The 18,062-nt window shown below is 49.5% G+C and overlaps 1 protein-coding gene across 1 annotated transcript in view; it reads left to right on the forward strand.

Annotated features, from left to right (window-relative positions):
* Window positions 1-18,062, forward strand: part of bace1 (beta-secretase 1) — a 130,745-nt gene that overhangs the window by 15,426 nt on the left and 97,257 nt on the right. The window lies entirely within an intron of this gene.

The following is an 18,062-nucleotide window of genomic DNA, read 5'->3' on the forward strand; positions in this document are numbered from 1 at the left end:
GGGGAGGGGGTGATGAGGAAGGGGGAGGGATGGTGAGGGATGTGGAGGGGAGGGGATGTGGAGGGGAGGGGGTGGTAGGGGAGGTAGGGGGAGGGGGTGGTGAGGAATGTGGAGGGGAGGGGGTGGTGTGGGATGTGGAGGGGAGGGGTGGTGGGGGAGGCAGGGGGAGGGGGTGGTGAGGGAGGTGGGGGGAGAGGATGGTGGGGGAGGTGGGGGAGGGGGTGGTGAGGGAGATGGAGGAGAGGGAGTGGTGAGGGATGTGGAGGGGAGGGGGTGGTGGGGGATGTGGAGGGGAGGGGGTGGTGAGTGATGTGGAGGGGAGGGGGTGGTGGGGGATGTGGAGGGGAGGGGGTGGTGAGTGATGTGGAGGGGAGGGGGTGGTGGGGGATGTGGAGGGGAGGGGGTGGTGGGGGATGTGGAGGGGAGGGGGTGGTGGGGGATGTGGAGGGGAGGGGGTGGTGGGGGATGTGGAGGGGAGGGGGTGGTGAGGGAGGTGGGGGGGGGAGGGGATGGTGAGGGATGTGGAGGGGAGGGGGTGGTGGGGGATTTGGAGGGCAGGGGGTGGTGAGGGATGTGGAAGGGAGGGGGTGGTGGGGGACGCAGGGGAAGGGGGTGGTGAGGGATATGGAGGGGAGGGGGTGGTGGGGGAGGCAGGGGGAGGGGGTGGTGAAGGATGTGGAGGGGAGGGGGTGGTGAGGGATGTGGAAGGGAGGGGGTGGTGGGGGAGGCAGGGGGGAGGCAGGGGGGAGGGAGTGGTGAGGGAGGTGGAGGGGAGGGGGTGGTGAGGGATGTGGAAGGGAGGGGGTGGTGGGGGAGGCAGGGGGGAGGGAGTGGTGAGGGAGGTGGGGTAGGGAAGGGGATGGTGGGAGGGGAGGGGATGGTGGGGGAGGCAGGGGGAGTGTGTGGTGAGGGAGGTGGAGGGGAGGGGGTGGTGAGGGATGTGGAGGGGAGGGGGTGGTGGGGGAGGCAGGGGGGAGGGAGTGGTGAGGGAGGTGGGGGAGGGAAGGGGATGGTGGGAGGGGAGGGGATGGTGGGGGAGGCAGGGGGAGTGTGTGGTGAGGGAGGTGGAGGGGAGGGGGTGGTGAGGGATGTGGAGGGGAGGGGGTGGTGAAGGATGTGGAGGGGAGGGGGTGGTGAGGGATGTGGAAGGGAGGGGGTGGTGAGGGAGGTGGGGGGGAGGGGGTGGTGAGGGATGTGGGGGGGAGGGAGGTGGGGGAGGGAGTGGTGAGGGAGGTGGGGGGGAGAAGGGGATGGTGGGAGGGGAGGGGATGGTGGGGGAGGCACGGGGAGTGTGCGGTGAGGGAGGTGGAGGGGAGGGGGTAGTGAGGGATGTGGAGGGGAGGGGGTGGTGAGGGAGGTGGGGGGGAGGGAGGTGGGGGAGGGAGTGGTGAGGGAGGTGGGGGGGAGAAGGGGATGGTGGGAGGGGAGGGGATGGTGGGGGAGGCACGGGGAGTGTGCGGTGAGGGATGTGGAGGGGAGGGGGTAGTGAGGGATGTGGAGGGGAGGGGGTGGTGAGGGAGGTGGAGGGGAGGGGGTGGTGGGGGAGGTGGAGGGGAGGGGGTGGTGAGGGAGGTGGAGGGGAGGGGGTGGTGGGGGAGGTGGAGGGGAAGGGGTGGTGAGGGTGGTGGGAGGGAGGGAGTGGTGAGGGAGGTGGGGGGGAGGGAGTAGTGAGGGAGGCGGGGGGGAGGGAGTGGTGAGAGAGGTGGGGGGGGGAAGGGGTGGTGGGGGAGGCAGGGGGGAGGGGGTGGTGAGGGATGTAGAGGGGAGGGGGCGGTGGGGGAGGCAGGGGGAGGGGTTGGTGAGGGATGTGGAGGGGAGGGGGTGGTGAGGGAGGTGGAGGGGAGGGGGTGGTGGGGGAGGCAGGGGGAGGGGGTAGTGAGGGATGTGGAGGGGAGGGGGTGGTGAGGGAGGTGGAGGGGAGGGGGTGGTGGGGGAGGCAGGGGGAGGGGGTGGTGAGGGAGGTGGAGGGGAGGGGGTGGTGGGGGATGTAGAGGGGAGGGGGCGGTGGGGGATGTAGAGGGGAGGGGGTGGCGGGGGATGTAGAGGGGAGGGGGTGGTGGGGGATGTAGAGGGGAGGGGGTGGTGGGGGATGTAGAGGGGAGGGGGCGGTGGGGGAGGCAGGGGGAGGGGTTGGTGAGGGATGTGGAGGGGAGGGGGTGGTGAGGGAGGTGGAGGGGAGGGGGTGGTGGGGGAGGCAGGGGGAGGTGGTGGTGAGGGAGGAGGAGGGGAGGGTGTGGTGGGGGAGGAGGAGGGGAGGGGGTGGCGAGGGAGGTGGGGGGGAGGGGATGCAGGAGGAGGGGGGGTGGTGGGGGAGGAGGAGGGGAGGGGGTGGTGAGGGATGTGGAGGGGAGGATGGGGGGAGAGGGCAGCAGGGGAGGTAAGTGTGTGGACCCCTTAGGTGAATAAATCCCACCTCCACCCTACATCAGAAACCACGGTCCCCTGCTTGCTGCTCAAAGGACCTTGTTTCACTCCTCGATACTAATACCCTCCCAAGAAAAATGGCACGTAAGCCAAGTATGTTTTTAATATTTGGGGGGGATATGCTTACTTTGTTACAATAAATTGCTGCATCAGCAGTGATGGAACCATAACCAGAATACTTCACTAATGTGCTAAAGCTCAAAAATGTACTTCCTGTGAAACCACCAAAAGCAGTCATTTTATTTCAGAATCTTGTGCAGGCGAACACAACCACTGAAAACAAGTAATGGCAAACATTGCAACTGCATAAGGTGTGAAACAGGATGCAATCTTTTGTCTCCTCTGGCCGTACAACCCTCCGAGATCTTTCGTGCCATCGGTGGCCTTGCCTTCTGTTGCCTAGGCCCCAAGCTCTGGAACTCCCTGCCTAAACCTCTCCACCTCTCTCTTCTCCTTTAAGATGCTACTTAAAACCTCCCTCTTTGACCAAGCTTTTGCTCATCTTCCCTAATATCTCCTTATGTGGCTCCGTGTCAGATTTTGTTTGATAGCGCTCCTGTGAAGCGTTTTGGGATATTTTACTACATTTAATGACACTATATAAATGCAAGTTGTTAAAATCAACTTCGTTTACACCATTCCAAATCACATCCTCAGAATGTCTCAGAGGTTCTTTTGGAGTGCAGCACCATGTAAAAAAAAATCTATTTCCCCCCCCCCCCCCCTGCACATATAAAGGATCAGTAAGTAGAAAACTGAAGATCAAGGGAGAGTTCCTGGGTTATAAGGGTGTCCTTTCCTTCGAGATTCAAACACATTTCTTGAAGGTGGCATTCGTTGAAAGAAAAGACAGACTTGCATTTATATAGCACCTTTCACGATCACCGGATGTCTCAAAGCACTTTTCAGCCAATGAAGTACTTTTGGAGTGTAGTCACTGTTGTAATGTGGGAAACGCGGCAGCCAATTTGCGCACAGCAAGCTCCCACAAACAGCAATGTGATAATAACCAGATAGTCAGTTTTTTTGTTATGTTGATTGAGGGATAAATATTGGCCAGGACACCGGGGAGAACTCCCCTGCTGTTCTTTGAAATAGTGCCGTGGGATCTTTTACATCCACCTGAGAGAGCAGACTGGGCCTCGGTTTAATATCTCATCTGAAAGACGGCACCTCCGACAGTGCAGCACTCCCTCAACACTGCACTGGGGTGTCAGCCTAGATTTAGGTGCTCAGGTCCCTGAAGGTAACTACTTGAAGGGAAAATAATTTACAGAGCTATGGGGAAAGAACAGGGGTCTAATTGGATAGCTCAAGCAAAGAGCCAGCACGGGCACGATGGGCCAAATGGCCATATCCATTCTAGGATTTTGTGAGATTGGTCGTCAGCTTTGATTGCATTTGGTATCAAAGCAACAGTGGTCTCTTACCCTGTGACAACAGTGGTCTCTTACCCTGTGACAACAGTGGTCTCTTACCCTGTGACAACAGTGGTCTCTTATCCTGTGACAACAGTGGTATCTTATCCTGTGACAACAGTGCTCCTAAATCACAATTAACAATGCATGAAAAGTTAAGTCACGGTTGCTAAGCACCAAGGAAATTCCCTCTTACATCACTCCATGTTCCACCATTCCAGTACACAACACTTGGAGTACTGTGAACAGTTCTGGGGGCCGAAATTATCCTCCCGTTTCAATGGTTTTTACCACAGCGATGGTTGAGGTCGCCTCTTGAGTGACATTCCGCTCTTTGTTGGTTTTTTTAATATTTGGATCCGGAAGTCGCTTTTAATGGGGGTGGTGGCAACTCGAGACGGGCAGAAGTTGGGGGCGATGCGGAGTGTCCGCCGCGATTACGTCATCGTGGCGCCACACCACCACGGCTCTCCCCGTACGACTGTCTCACTTAAAGGGGAGAGCCTCCACGATCTTAAAACTTGGGTCCACTGGGTCCCCAGAGAAGGTTTCGGCCGGGCCAGTAGCCCGGCACTCAAGACGGGGTGCCAGGCGGCCTGTTGGCAACCCGGCCGAACCCAGGGGTATAATTGTCGGGCCGACATGGCAGTCGGCCGACAAAAAAAAACATGGCGGCCACCGCATTGCGCCCTCCCCATTAAGGGACGCTGCACCACTGCTGCAGAAGGCCACAGCCTCACTGCACCACCGGGGAAAAAAACAGGTTTTGACACCGCCGGGCGGGCCGAAGATTTTCACGGTGGAATTTCGCCGTGGGCGGGGGTGGGGGTGGATTGGCGGTGCGCACTGTGATGACGTGCTTCACACGGGTCGGCAGCAGCGGAGCGATAGGGGTGGAGCGGGTCACCGCCGGGGTAAATCGGGAGCAGAACTTTGATAACGGCGGCCATTACACGGAGGTCGGTGGCCATTGCACTCCGCAGCGTGGCCGCCAATTTCCGGTGTTAAGAACATAAGAACATAACAATTAGGAACAGGAGTAGGCCATCTAGCCCCTCGAGCCTGCTCCGCCATTCAATAAGATCATGACTGATCTGGCCGTGGACTCAGCTCCACTTACCCGCCCTCTCCCCGTAACCCTTAATTCCCTTATTGGTTAAAAATCTATCTATCTGTGACTTGAATACATTCAATGAGCTAGCCTCAACTGCTTCCTTGGGCAGAGAATTCCACAGATTCACAACCCTCTGGGAGAAGAAATTCCTTCTCAACTCGGTTTTAAATTGGATCCTCCGTATTTTGAGGCTGTGCCCCCGAGTTCTAGTCTCCCCGACCAGTGGAAACAACCTCTCTGCCTCTATCTTGTCTATCCCTTTCATGATTTTAAATGTTTCTATAGGATCACCCCTCATCCTTCTGAACTCCAACGAGTAAAGACCCAGTCTACTCAATCTATCATCATAAGTTAACCCCCTCATTTCTCGAATCAGCCGAGTGAATCGTCTCTGTACCCCTTCCAAAGCTAGTATATCCTTCCTTAAGTAAGGTGACCAAAACTGCACGCAGTACTCCAGGTGCTGCCTTACCAATACCTTATACAGTTGCAGCAACACCTCCCTGCTTTTGTACTCCATCCCTCTAGCAATGAAGGCCAACATTCCATTTGCCTTCCTGATTACCTGCTGCACCTGCAAACTAACCTTTTGGGATTCATGCACAAGGACCCCCAGGTCCCTCTGCACCACAGCATGTTGTAATTTCTCCCCATTCAAATAATATTCCCTTTTACTGTTTTTTTTCCCAAGATGGATGACCTCACACTTTCCAACATTGTATTCCATCTGCCAAACCTTAGCCCATTCGCTTAACCTATCCAAATCTCCTTGCAGCCTCTCTGAGTCCTCTACACAACCCGCTTTCCCACTAATCTTAGTGTCATCTGCAAATTTTGTTGCACTACACTCTGTCTCCTCTTCCAGGTCATCTATGTATATTGTAAACAGTTGTGGTCCCAGCACTGATCCCTGTGGCACACCAGTAACCACTGATTTCCAACCGGAAAAGAACCCATTTATCCCGACTCTCTGCTTTCTGTTAGCCAGCCAATTCTCTATCCATGCTAATACATTTCCTCTGACTCCGCGTACCTTTATCTTCTGCAGTAACCTTTTATGTGGCACCTTATCGAATGCCTTTTGGAAATCTAAATACACCACATCCATCGGTACACCTCTATCCACCATGCTCGTTATATCCTCAAAGAATTCCAGTCAGTTAGTTAAACATGATTTCCCTTTCATGAATCCATGCTGCGTCTGCTTGATTGCACTATTCCTATCTAGATGTCCCGCTATTTCTTCCTTAATGATAGTTTCAAGCATTTTCCCCACTACAGATGTTAAACTAACCGGCCTATAGTTACCTGCCTTTTGTCTGCCCCCTTTTTTAAACAGAGGCGTTACATTAGCTGCTCTCCAATCCGCTGGTACCTCCCCAGAGTCCAGAGAATTTTGGTAGATTATAACAAATGCATCTGCTTTAACTTCCGCCATCTCTTTTAATACCCTGGGATGAATTTCATCAGGACCAGGGGACTTGTCTACCTTCAATCCCATTAGTCTGTCCAGCACTACCTCCCTAGTGATAGCGATCATCTCAAAGTCCTCCCTTCCCACATTCCTATGACCAGCAATTTTTGGCATGGTTTTTGTGTCTTCCACTGTGAAGACCGAAGCAAAATAATTGTTTAAGGTCTCAGCCATTTCCACATTTCCCATTATTAAATCCCCCTTTTCATCTTCTAAGGGACCAACATTTACTTTAGTCACTCTTTTCCGTTTTATATATCTGTAAAAGCTTTTACGATCTGTTTTTATGTTTTGCGCAAGTTTACCTTCGTAATCTATCTTCCCTTTCTTTATTGCTTTTTTAGTCATTCTTTGCTGTTGCTTAAAATCTTCCCAATCCTCTAGTTTCCCACTAACTTTGGCCACCTTATACGCATTGGTCTTTGATTTGATACTTTCCTTTATTTCCTTGGTTATCCACGGCTGGTTATCTCTTCTCTTGCCGCCCTTCTTTTTCACTGGAATATATTTTTGTTGCGCATTATGAAAGAGCTCCTTAAAAGTCCTCCACTGTTCCTCAATTGTGCCACCGTTTAGTCCTTGTTTCCAGTCTACTTTAGCCAACTCTGCCCTCATCCCACTGTAGTCCCCTTTGTTTAAGCATAGTACTCTCGTTTCTGACACAACTTCCTCATCCTCAATCTGTATTACAAATTCAACCATATTGTGATCACTCATTCCGAGAGGATCTTTTACGAGGCGATCGTTTATTTTTCCTGTCTCTTTACACAGGACCAGATCCAAAATGGCTTGCTCCCTTGTAGGCTCTGTTACATACTGTTCTAAGAAACAATCCCGTATGCATTCTATGAATTCCTCCTCCAGGCTACCCCCTGCGATTTGATTTGACCAATCGATATGTAGGTTAAAATCCCCCATAACTACTGCCGTTCCTTTTTCACATGCCTCCATTATTCCCTTGATTATTGCCCGCCCCACCATGAAGTTATTATTTGAGGGCCTATAAATTAAGAGGCCGAAGGACAGGAGCAATTTTGCCCCCTTGGTCTCCAAATTATAAGGTATAGAGGTACTGGAGAACATGCAAACAGATTTACTGGAGTGACCACCAGAACTGAGAAAAGATTTAAGAGGCTGGGTTTTGATCTCTAGAAAAGAGAAGACTGAGGGATGACCTGAAAGAGGCCTTGAAGATTATGAAAGGGTTTGATAGCGTAGACGTAGAGAAAATGTTTCTACTTGCGGGCAAGAACAGAACCCGGCGCCATAAATATAAGATAGTCACTAATAAATGCAATAGGGAATTCAGGAGAAACTGAACACACTAAAGATCGCGGTGTGTTGTTCTGACACCCACATGTGTCCTCAATAAGGAATTCATTAGGAACTTCTTTACTCAGAGAATGTTTAGAATATGAACTTCGCTACCATGAGGAGTAGTTGAGGTGAATAGTATCGATGCATTTAAGGGAAAGCTAGATAAACACATGAGGGAGAAAGGAATAGAAGGATATATTGATCAGGTTCAAAGAAGGAGGGTGAGAGGAGGCTTGTGTGGAGTATAAACTCCGGCACGGACCTGTTGGACTGAATAGTTTGTTTCTGTGCAGGAAATACGAAGTAATACACTACCTCAATGTTGTTTAGCATCTAGAAAATGATAGAGATGCGCTCAATCCCTCAGCTCGGAAATCCTCACAGTGAAAAAGTCCCATGTCAATATCGGAAGGCGTTCACCCCAGTGTTCTTGTCAATATTTATCCTTCAACCAACACCTCAAAACAAATCATACTCAGATAACAACAATGGCTACACTTCAAGAGTAATTCATTGGCTGTGAAGTAGTTCAGGATGTCCTCAGGATGTGAGAGGGTCAATATAAATGCAAGTCTTTCCTTCCTCCCTCCCTGCCTACTTAATTTGAGCTATATTGGGCACAATGATTATGTTACTGGACGAGTAATCCATAGGCTGGACAAAAAGTCCAGAGAACGTGAGTTCAAATCCCGCCAGTGCCCTTTGAGAATTTGAATTCAGTGTTTTTTTTAAATCTCCCAAACAAAAAGCTGACGTCAGTAAAGTGACCATGAATTTAAAAACCCATCTGCTTCACTAAAGTCCTTTCAGGGAAGGAAATCTGCTGCCTTTACCCGGTCTGGGCCTACATGTGACTCCAGACCCACAGCAATGTGGTTGACTCGTAACTGCCCTCCGAAATGGCCTCACAAGCCACTGCTACCAGCGGTTCAAGAGGGAGGCGCGTCACCACCTTCTCATGGGCGAGAAATTCCAACCTTGCCATCGACGCCCACATCCTGAGAAATAATATCTTAAAAAATATAACACTTGGTTGAAGTACAGGTGATTGCAGGCCAATCACTGGCAGTGGGAGCACAGTCAGTCGATGAATTAGAGACAACGCACAAGAAGTCTATTGTCAGGAGTGCAATTTTTTTTTTCCAGTGTAGCGGAATCGATACACTAACTAAACCCGGTGACAACACTGACAGTTTCTGTTGTACAAAAGCATACGGAAAAATCTCCAGAGCTCAACCGACTAAAACCTTGAGAGCATGATTAAGAAAATGCTTCAGATGCCTGTTTTGCAGATTCTCCTTAAAAATCCTCGCTCAACTTGGGAGGGTGGTGTTGGTAGCTTAATTATGTTTTTAATCCGACAGCTCTGTAACCCCAATGTTAGAGGCAGTGCTACTGTGGAGGCAACAGGATGGGTATGGTAGTGTAGTAGTAATTGTAATGTTTGTGGTAGCACAGTGGGTATGTTACTGGACAGTAATCCAGAGACCCGAGTTCAAATCCCTCCACCACAGCTGACAACAAAATAGTTGTCGAGCTGTTGCGGGAGTCTGTGTTCCATGTTTATGTAGAATGTGAAGGTTGTAGCACCTGCTCATTTAAACGGGGCTGCTCCTCAAATTCTGGTTGCACTTCAGTCCCACACTCGTGATCTTTGGGCACCCTGTGCGGAGGGGAGCAGCCAGGTCGGAAGACCTCCTCATAGGACTGCTCCTGGGCATGGCCAAGAGAGCCATCAACTGGTCCAGGCAGCGGGCGGTCGAGGGGGTCGTTCAGCCCGACTGCCTGCCTCTCTTCCGCAGTTACATCTGAGCCAGGGTGTCCCTGGAGATGGAGCCCACTGGTACGCTCGCGGTCTTCCGTGATAGGTGGGCGCCAAAGGGACTGGAGTACATCATCACCCCCGGCAACCAAATTTTAAATTTAATTTGATGAAGTTCCCAGTTAATTAGTAAATTTGAGGTTTCTAATGCCCTTACCAAAAGGGAGCAGTTGATTTAAAGTTATTTTAAAATAGTTGTAGAGCTGTTGAGTTGGGAGTGGCTTAGCCAGTCACGTGATGTTCACAAGACTCAATAAAACCCCAGCCCGTTGGATTCAGGGGATCCACGATGAGGCAGGTGGTTGTGAGCCTGGTGGATGAACTGGTAATGTGTAGTGTGATTGTTAAACCTTTGCTAATAAACCAACTAGTTCTTAATAGCAATGTGTTGCTGTGAATTCTTGGAGCAAATACATTAGAGTTATGCTACTGGATTAATGAGCCAGAGGACAGGACGACTTAACTCAGCCACATCGGCTAAAGGTGCGGTGCGGTTTTCCAAACGTCAGCCTTTGCAAACCTTCCTCGGCCATTGGGGAAGCTTTCGCAGACAGAAACTGAAGCCACAAATCATTACTTTCAAACAAATAAAAACAAGACGGGTTCCGCAATACCGGGAGCCAAGGCTAATCTAGAATGACCTTCACTAACAATATTTCTGCACCGCCTGAAGGCAACATTATATAGAATTACGTAGAATTTACAGCACAGAAACAGGCCATCCTTCTTTTTTTTTTGTAAGTACCTACCGGCAAGTTGGCTACTTATTGTCCATTCCCTGTTGCCGTAGAAGGTGCTAATGAGCCACATTCTTAAATACAACTGAGGAGCTTGCTGGGCCATTTCAGAGGGCAGTTAAGAGTCAACCACATTGCTGTGGGTCTGGAGTCACATGTAGGCCAGACCGGGTAAGGACGGCAGATTTCCTTCCCTAAAAGACATTAGTGAACCAGTTGGGTTTTTACGACAATCCGGTAGTTTCATGGTCGCCATTACTGATACTCGCTTTTGTTTTTTTAAATTCCAGATTTATTTAACTGAATTTACATTCCTCAGCTGCCGTGGTGGGATTTGAACTCGTGTCTCTGGATCATTAGTCCAGGCCTTTGGATTACGAGTCCAATTACAGGACTAGTATGATACCGTACCCAACTGGTCCATGCCAGTGTTTATGCTCCACACGAGTTTCCACCCGCCATTCTTCATCTAACCTAATCACAACAACTTGTATTTATATAGCTCCTTTAATGTAGTAAAACGTCCCAAGGGCGCTTCACAGGAGTGTTATGAGACAAAAAACTAATTTGACACCGAGCCAGATAAGAAATTAGCGCAGATGACCAAAAGCTTGGTCGAAGAGGGAGGTTTTAAGGAGCGTCTTGAAGGAGGAAAGAGCGGTAGAGAGCCGGAGAGGTTTAGGCAGGGAGTTCCAGAGCTTGGAGCCCAGGCAGCTGAAACATATCCTTCTATTCCTTTCTCCCTCATGTACTTATCGAGCTTCCCCTTTAAATGCATCGACACTATTCGTCTCAGCGACTCCATGCGGCAGCGAGATCCACATTCTAACCACTCTCCGGATAAAGAAGTTTCTCATAAATTTCTTATTGAGGACACATGTGAGTGTCAGAACACCACAGTAGTATCTTTGGTGATTAATGAGTTTCCGTCCAATTCATGTGTGCAGAATCTAACCACGTTATGAGCCGAATTAAAGTAAACCCAGTAATGACTTTATGAAAACAGCACATATTGCAATTTGACAGGAATGCACTAACTGGTTCACCCAGAGCAATTTTCATCCCTAACGAGGAAGAACTACAGCGTGCGATTTATGTCCCATGACTAGGATGACCTAATACTCTGCACACAGGAGGGAAATAAAAAGAAACTATGATTTGATTTGCAGACTACAGGTTAGAAGAAGCTGTTCCCTGCAGGCCTGTAGCTCACGCTGTGTTTTTTTTCACCTCTGTGGAGGTTTTACGATGTTAACGGCGCGATATAAATAAACATAAGGCTTGCTCTTTATGCAAGAGCCGGATAGAACGGGACCAAGGACAGTGATTAGAGACTGCTTGGAAGACGGGGATTCATGGAATCCTGGACCATGGATGGGCCCCTTGCAGAATCAATTTCTATTACCCATTGTGTAGAGAAAGTTCTTCCTGATTCAGCTTCTGAATGGGCTAGCTCCAATTTTAAGATTATTTACAGCCTGGAAGGAGGTCATTTCGGCCCATCGTGTCCGCACCGACCAACAAAGAGCTAGCCAGCCTAATCCCACTTTCCAGCTCTCGCTCTGTAGCCCTGTAGGTTACGGCACTTCACGTGCACATCCAAGTACTTTTTAAATGTGGTGAGGGTTTCTGCCTCTACCACCCTTTCAGGCAGTGAGTTCCAGACCCCCACCACCCTCTGGTTGAAGACATTTTCCCTCAAATCCCCTCTAAACCACCTATTGATTACTTTAAAATCAATGCCCCCTGATTGTTGACCCCTCTGTGCCCTGTTGTTCTGGATTCCCTCACTAGAAGAAATAGTTTCTCTGTATGGATCCTGTTTGAATCCTTTAATCATTTACAATATCTTGGGACCTTAAAAAGGTCAAAACAGCAGGAGCCTACATTCTTGTAGGTCTCAGCCCTCAGCCCCTATCGAGGCCTACAAGAGGGATGGGGCTGGGGGCCAGATTGGAGAGGGGAAGGAGGCCTCTGTTCGGAGATTGGGGGCCATTGCTGCAACTACCCCTGGCCTATTACTATATTCCACCAGAGGATTTGAGGGGGTGGCAGTGACATGGGTGGAGAGTCGAGAAGTGAGACACGGTACATGTGCTTGCCGCATTTACACGTGGCTGGGCGGGAACGAGGCTGCCAGTAGCAATACTCCATGGATTGATCCACACACTGTCCTGGTTATGTTACTGGACTAGTAATCCAGAGAACGTGAGTTCAAATCCCAGCATGGTAGTTTGAGAATTTGAATTCAGTTTGAAAAAAAATCTCAAAAATAAAAAAAGACTGATCTCAGTAAAAGTGGCCACGTTGGTAAAAACCGAACTGCCCGTGTCATAACTCGTACCAAGTCCCATTCACTGATCACCCCTGTGCCCCACAACGATTGGCTCCCGGTCCAGAAACGCTTAAATATTAAAATTCTTATCCTCATGTTCAAATCCTTCCATGGCCTTGCACTGAGCTATCTTTATAACTTACTACAGACTTCCGAGAACCCTGCATACTCCCCGGTCTGGTCTCTTGTGCAGCCACCCATTTCCTTCGCCTCACTATTGGCGGCCGTGCCAGGCCAACATGCCATTTGCTTTCTTAACCACCTGCTGTACCTGCATGCCAACCTTCAATGACTGATGTACCATGACACCCAGGTCTCGTTGCACCTCCCCTTTTCCTAATCTGTCACCATTCAGATAATAGTCTGTCTCTCTGTTTTTACCACCAAAGTGGATAACCTCACATTTATCCATATTATACTTCATCTGCCATGCATTTGCCCACTCACCTAACCTATCCAAGTCGCTCTGCAGCCTCATAGCATCCTCCTCGCATCTCACACTGCCACCCAACTTAGTGTCATCTGCAAATTTGGAGATACTACATTTAATCCCCTCGTCTAAATCATTAATGTACAGTGTAAACAGCTGGGGCCCCAGCACAGAACCTTGCGGTACCCCATAGTCACTGCCTGCCATTCTGAAAAGTACCCATTAACTCCTACTCTTTAGGCCCCAAAGTCTGGAACTCCCTCCCCAAACCTCTTTGCATCGCTACCCTCTCCTCCTTGAAGGCGCACCTTAAAACCTGCCTCTTTGGTCACCTGTCCTAATATCGCGGTCTTTGGTCTAGTGTCAGTTTTTGTGGGGAGTACGCTCCTGTGAAGCACCTTGGGGCATTTTACTACGTTAAAAGCATTCTATAAATGTGAGTTGTTGTTATTGAACTGATTCGCTAATGTCCTTCAGGGAAGCAAACCTGCTGACCCTGCCCAATCGGAGCCTATTCATGTCTCGAGTCCCACACCAACATGGTTGACCCATAACTACCCTCTGAAGTGGCCCAGCTAGTCATTTAGTTAGAAGAAGGTCCAACACTACATTCTCAGGGCAACTAGGGATGAGCAATAAATGTAGCCGTTGCCAGCGATGTTCACATCCTGAAATTAATTTAAAAAAACACTACTGTGGTTCCCTCGGCGCAGTTCCAAATGTAACTGCCCCGACAAAGTGAAAAGCTTCCTATGTTGCATCAGCTCTGGGCCTTCTGATGGCAATCCTGCCCGTGATTCAAAGCGAAGAAATTGCGCAGCTCCCAATTTGGGGGGGTGATAACTTTGCGAGAGTGCAAAAGTATCTGCGGGCGCTCGGCAAGTGAATCCGACGTGAACTTCCGGTTTAGCGCAGCAGGGGGACAGTGGAGCGCTAAATCAGGCCGCTACCATTTCCCTTGGAGCGCTGAGGGGAGCGAGAGGGGGCGGTCGCGGCAGAGCACTGAGCGATGTCCCAGCCAGCACTGCCGGATCCACAGGCTCCTTCCCTCCCTTAAAGGGAAGGGTCATTGCCGAAGTAATTGGAGGCCAAGACTGGGAACAGATGTTGACGGCACCCGCTATCCGCGCACAGCGCCCCAAGCCCTGTAAGAGGGTGCAGGGCTGATCAATCATAGTCCGAACAGGAGGCGCGAAGGAGGCCAATTACTCCCCCCAAAATGTTGTAGATTCCAGCCCCAGTCTGGGCAGCTGAACACAGAATGTGGACAGACACTCCAGTGGAGCAGCGCGAGCGCTGCATTGTCAAAGGTCCTATCCTTCAGAGGAGACGTTAAACCGAGGCCCTCTCCGACAGTTCCAGCAGCCAAGGCCCCCAGGCTGCCAGTCAAAGAGCAGGATTTTTCCAGTGTTCCTGGCCAATTTCGCCTCCTCACTCGATAAAATAAAAAGAAACACATTAACTGGCAACTGACCTCATTGTTGTTTGTGGATCTTGCTGTGCTCAAAATGGCTGCCACATTTGCATACATGACAATAGTCGGTGCGCTTCAAAGTAATTTATGGCGCATGAAGCACTTTGAAACATTTCTGGCAGACATGATAAGGCACTGCATAAATGTCTCTCGTTTCTTTTGTATTATAAAGCTGCTTACTTCAGGCTATTAATTGTAATATTTGCAAGACTGGAAAATCTTCTGACACAGAGCAACAGATAGACGATTCTGAGCGTATGAACAGTTAAAAGACAAATCCCTTATCATGATAAGGGAATTAAAATCATCCCAGTAATAAAAATCTACTTCCTTCACGAAATGAGATTTTTCTTCAGGTAGTTTGCCCACCTCATCGGTCCAGGGTGACGTACAAGTTCACATACATAATAATCAATTTGATTTTCATTTTCATATCTTTTTTTCCCTTCCATTTCTATTCCAATACTTCATGTGCTCAGAGGAAAAAGATTTGTATTTATAGAGCTCCTTTCATGACTACCGGACGTCTCAAAGTGTTTTACAGCCAATGAAGTACTTTTGGAGTGTAGTCACTGTTGTAATGTGGGAAACGTGGCAGCCAATTTGTGCACAGCAAGCTCCCACATGCAGCAACGTGAGAATGAGCAGATAATCTGTTTTTGTTATGTTGATTGAGGGATAAATATTGGCCCCAGGACACCGGGGATAACTCCCCTGCTCTTCTTCGAAATAGTGCCATGGGATCTTTTGCGTCCAACTGAGAGCAAACGGGGCCTCGGTTTAACGTCTCATCCGAAAGATGGCACCTCCGACAGTGCAGCGTTCCCTCAGCACTGCACTGGGAGCGTCAGCCTAGATTTTGTGATTCTGACTCAGAGGCGAGAGCGCTGCCCACTAAGCCACAGGTGACACTAGGCGGGAAGTAAGCAGGGGAGGGGGTAATCACGTATTTTCCTTTTTTTTGGCACAGACACGATGGGCCGAATGGCCTCCTTCTGTGCTGTATCATGCCACGACTCTACTGAAATGCTCAGAATGAGAGTTAGGGCAGTAGAGAGATGAGCTCCAATCGGCCAAATGGCCTTGTCTTGACAGTGATAACAGACACATAGAATTGAAAAGTAGGGCAGTTATACTAAACCTGTATCAAACCTTGGTTAGACCACACTTGGAGTACGGCGTACAGTTCTGGTCGCCATATTATAGAAAGGATATAGAGGCACTGGAGAGGGTGCAGAGAAGATTTACAAGGATGATACCAGAAATGTGAGAGTATACATATCAGGAAAGGATGAACAGGCTGGGTCTCTTTTCTCTTGAAAAAAGAAGGCTGAGGGGTGACCTAATAGAGGTCTTTAAAATTATGAAAGGTTTTGATAGAATGGATACAGAGAGAATGTTTCCACTTGTGGGGAAGAGCATAACTAGAGGCCATAATATAAGATAGTCGCCAAGAAATCCAATAGGGAATTCAGAAGAAATGTCTTTACCCAGAGAATGATGAGAATGTGGAACTCGCTGCCACAGGGAGTGGTTGAAGCGAATAGTATCGATGCATTTAAGGGGAGGCTGGACAAGTATATGAGGGAGAAAGGAATAGAGGGTTACGCTGATAGATTTAGATGCGGAAAGACAGGAGGAGGCTCGAGTGGAGCATAAACGTCGGCATGGACTGGTTGGGCCGAATGGCCTGTTTCTGTGCCGTATATCCTGGGTAATCCTATGCAATAAATAATATAGTGGCTGAGTTATTTACTCGTACCACACTAGATATCGCTATCCTTTATTACCGTCTGCATCCGTGCCATTTGAGGTCTCTAAGGTACAAGAAAATGCCATTTGGCCCTTTACCACTTATCCCTTGAGTATCTTAATTCCACATCAGAGGATTTCAACAATTATACAATACAGGAACTGCATTTGAAAAACGCTAGTGTTTAGGGTGTCACTGCCATATCTCAGAGCCATCACTAACTACCACCGGATGCCCTAGTGTCCAAGGATGGTTGTTAGACCCCATTAAAAAAAAAACATTCTCCACTCTATCCACTTTCTGATTTACCTGGTCTTTGACTCTGTTCAACCTCAGTGATAACCTGTGCTAATCCTCAGGCCTTCGCCTCGGCTTCTCGATAAAACAAATCGGGGGACATATACCTATTTTTATACCCATTGATTCCTGCCACGTGGTAGAAAAAAAACTGCAGTTGTCTTCGACGGCTCCTGTTAGTGGTGCCTGTAACCATGGCAAATGCTGCAGTTTTGTGACCAGTTGATAAGTGCCAAAATACGCAGTGAGAGGTGAGGGAGGTGAGCTAGATTGTTGGCATTAGTGCAAACGTCAAGACCCCAATGAAATCTCAGGTTCTGGATGATGATCGCAGACTGACTCCTGTTGTTGCTGACTCCATCTCAATAGCCTGATTGACTGGCCTTGTACCTTGCTGCAACAATCAACGACCACCTCGCATGATTTTAGCTCAACTGCTTGTCTGCACGACCATCTCACCAGAGTTTCACTCAAGTGGAAAGAAGGATGTGTCAAATTCTTCTTCCATGTCCAGTTAAATGGAGTAAAACACGCTCTGTTTTATTCTCCATCTAATCTTGGGCTGTGTCTGGACAGAGTATTTTGACTGGAGAATTTTTAGCTATGAGGAAAGATTGGATCGGCTGTCCCTTGAACATATATCGCCGGTTCCTTCATCGTCACTGGGTTCAGTGTCCACCTGGAACTCCCTCCCTAACAGCACAGTGGGAGCACCTTCACCACACGGACTGCAGCAGTTCAAGATGGCGGCTCACCACCGCCTTCTCAAGGGCAATTAGGGATGGGCAATAAAAGCCAGCCTTGCCAGCGACGCCCACATCCCAGGAACAAATAAAAAATAAATAAATGCAATTTGTTGTTGAAGCAACCAACCTCGCATCCTGCCCCCCACCCCCCACCTAACACCATAGCAATGGGAATGTAATGGATTGGCTTAAGTGTGATTTTTCCTGTAATGGGTCTAGATTGGTCTAGACAGAGTAGATTAGAGAGAAACTGTTCTCATTGGCGGAAGGGTTGAGAACCAGAGGACACAGATTTGAGGTGATTGGCAAAAGAACCAAAAGCGACATGAGAAAAAGCTTTTGACACAGCTGGTGGTTAGGACCTGGAATGCACGGCCCGAGAGGGTGGTGGAGGCAGACTCAATCGCGGCTTTCAAAGGGGAATTGGATAAGTACCTGAAGGTAAACAACTTCATCATCTTAGGCGGTCCCGCGAACGAGGATGACTTGCTTCCACACGAGTTCACAGATGTTTCAATGAAGGACCCGATGTTCCAGTCCTGAACTCCAATTGAGGGGGTGGAAGATGCCTGTGTGTGGATTTTTTTAAACGTGTGGTGACCGTCGCACACCAGCCACCACAAACAAATTGCAGGGCTACGGGGAAAGGGGCGGGGGAGTGGGACCAGCTGAGGTGCTCTTGCAGAGAGCCGGCACGGGTTCGACGGGCCAAATGGCCTCC

This window comes from Pristiophorus japonicus, chromosome 11 (assembly GCF_044704955.1).
Source record: "Pristiophorus japonicus isolate sPriJap1 chromosome 11, sPriJap1.hap1, whole genome shotgun sequence".
Taxonomy (NCBI): domain Eukaryota; kingdom Metazoa; phylum Chordata; class Chondrichthyes; family Pristiophoridae; genus Pristiophorus; species Pristiophorus japonicus.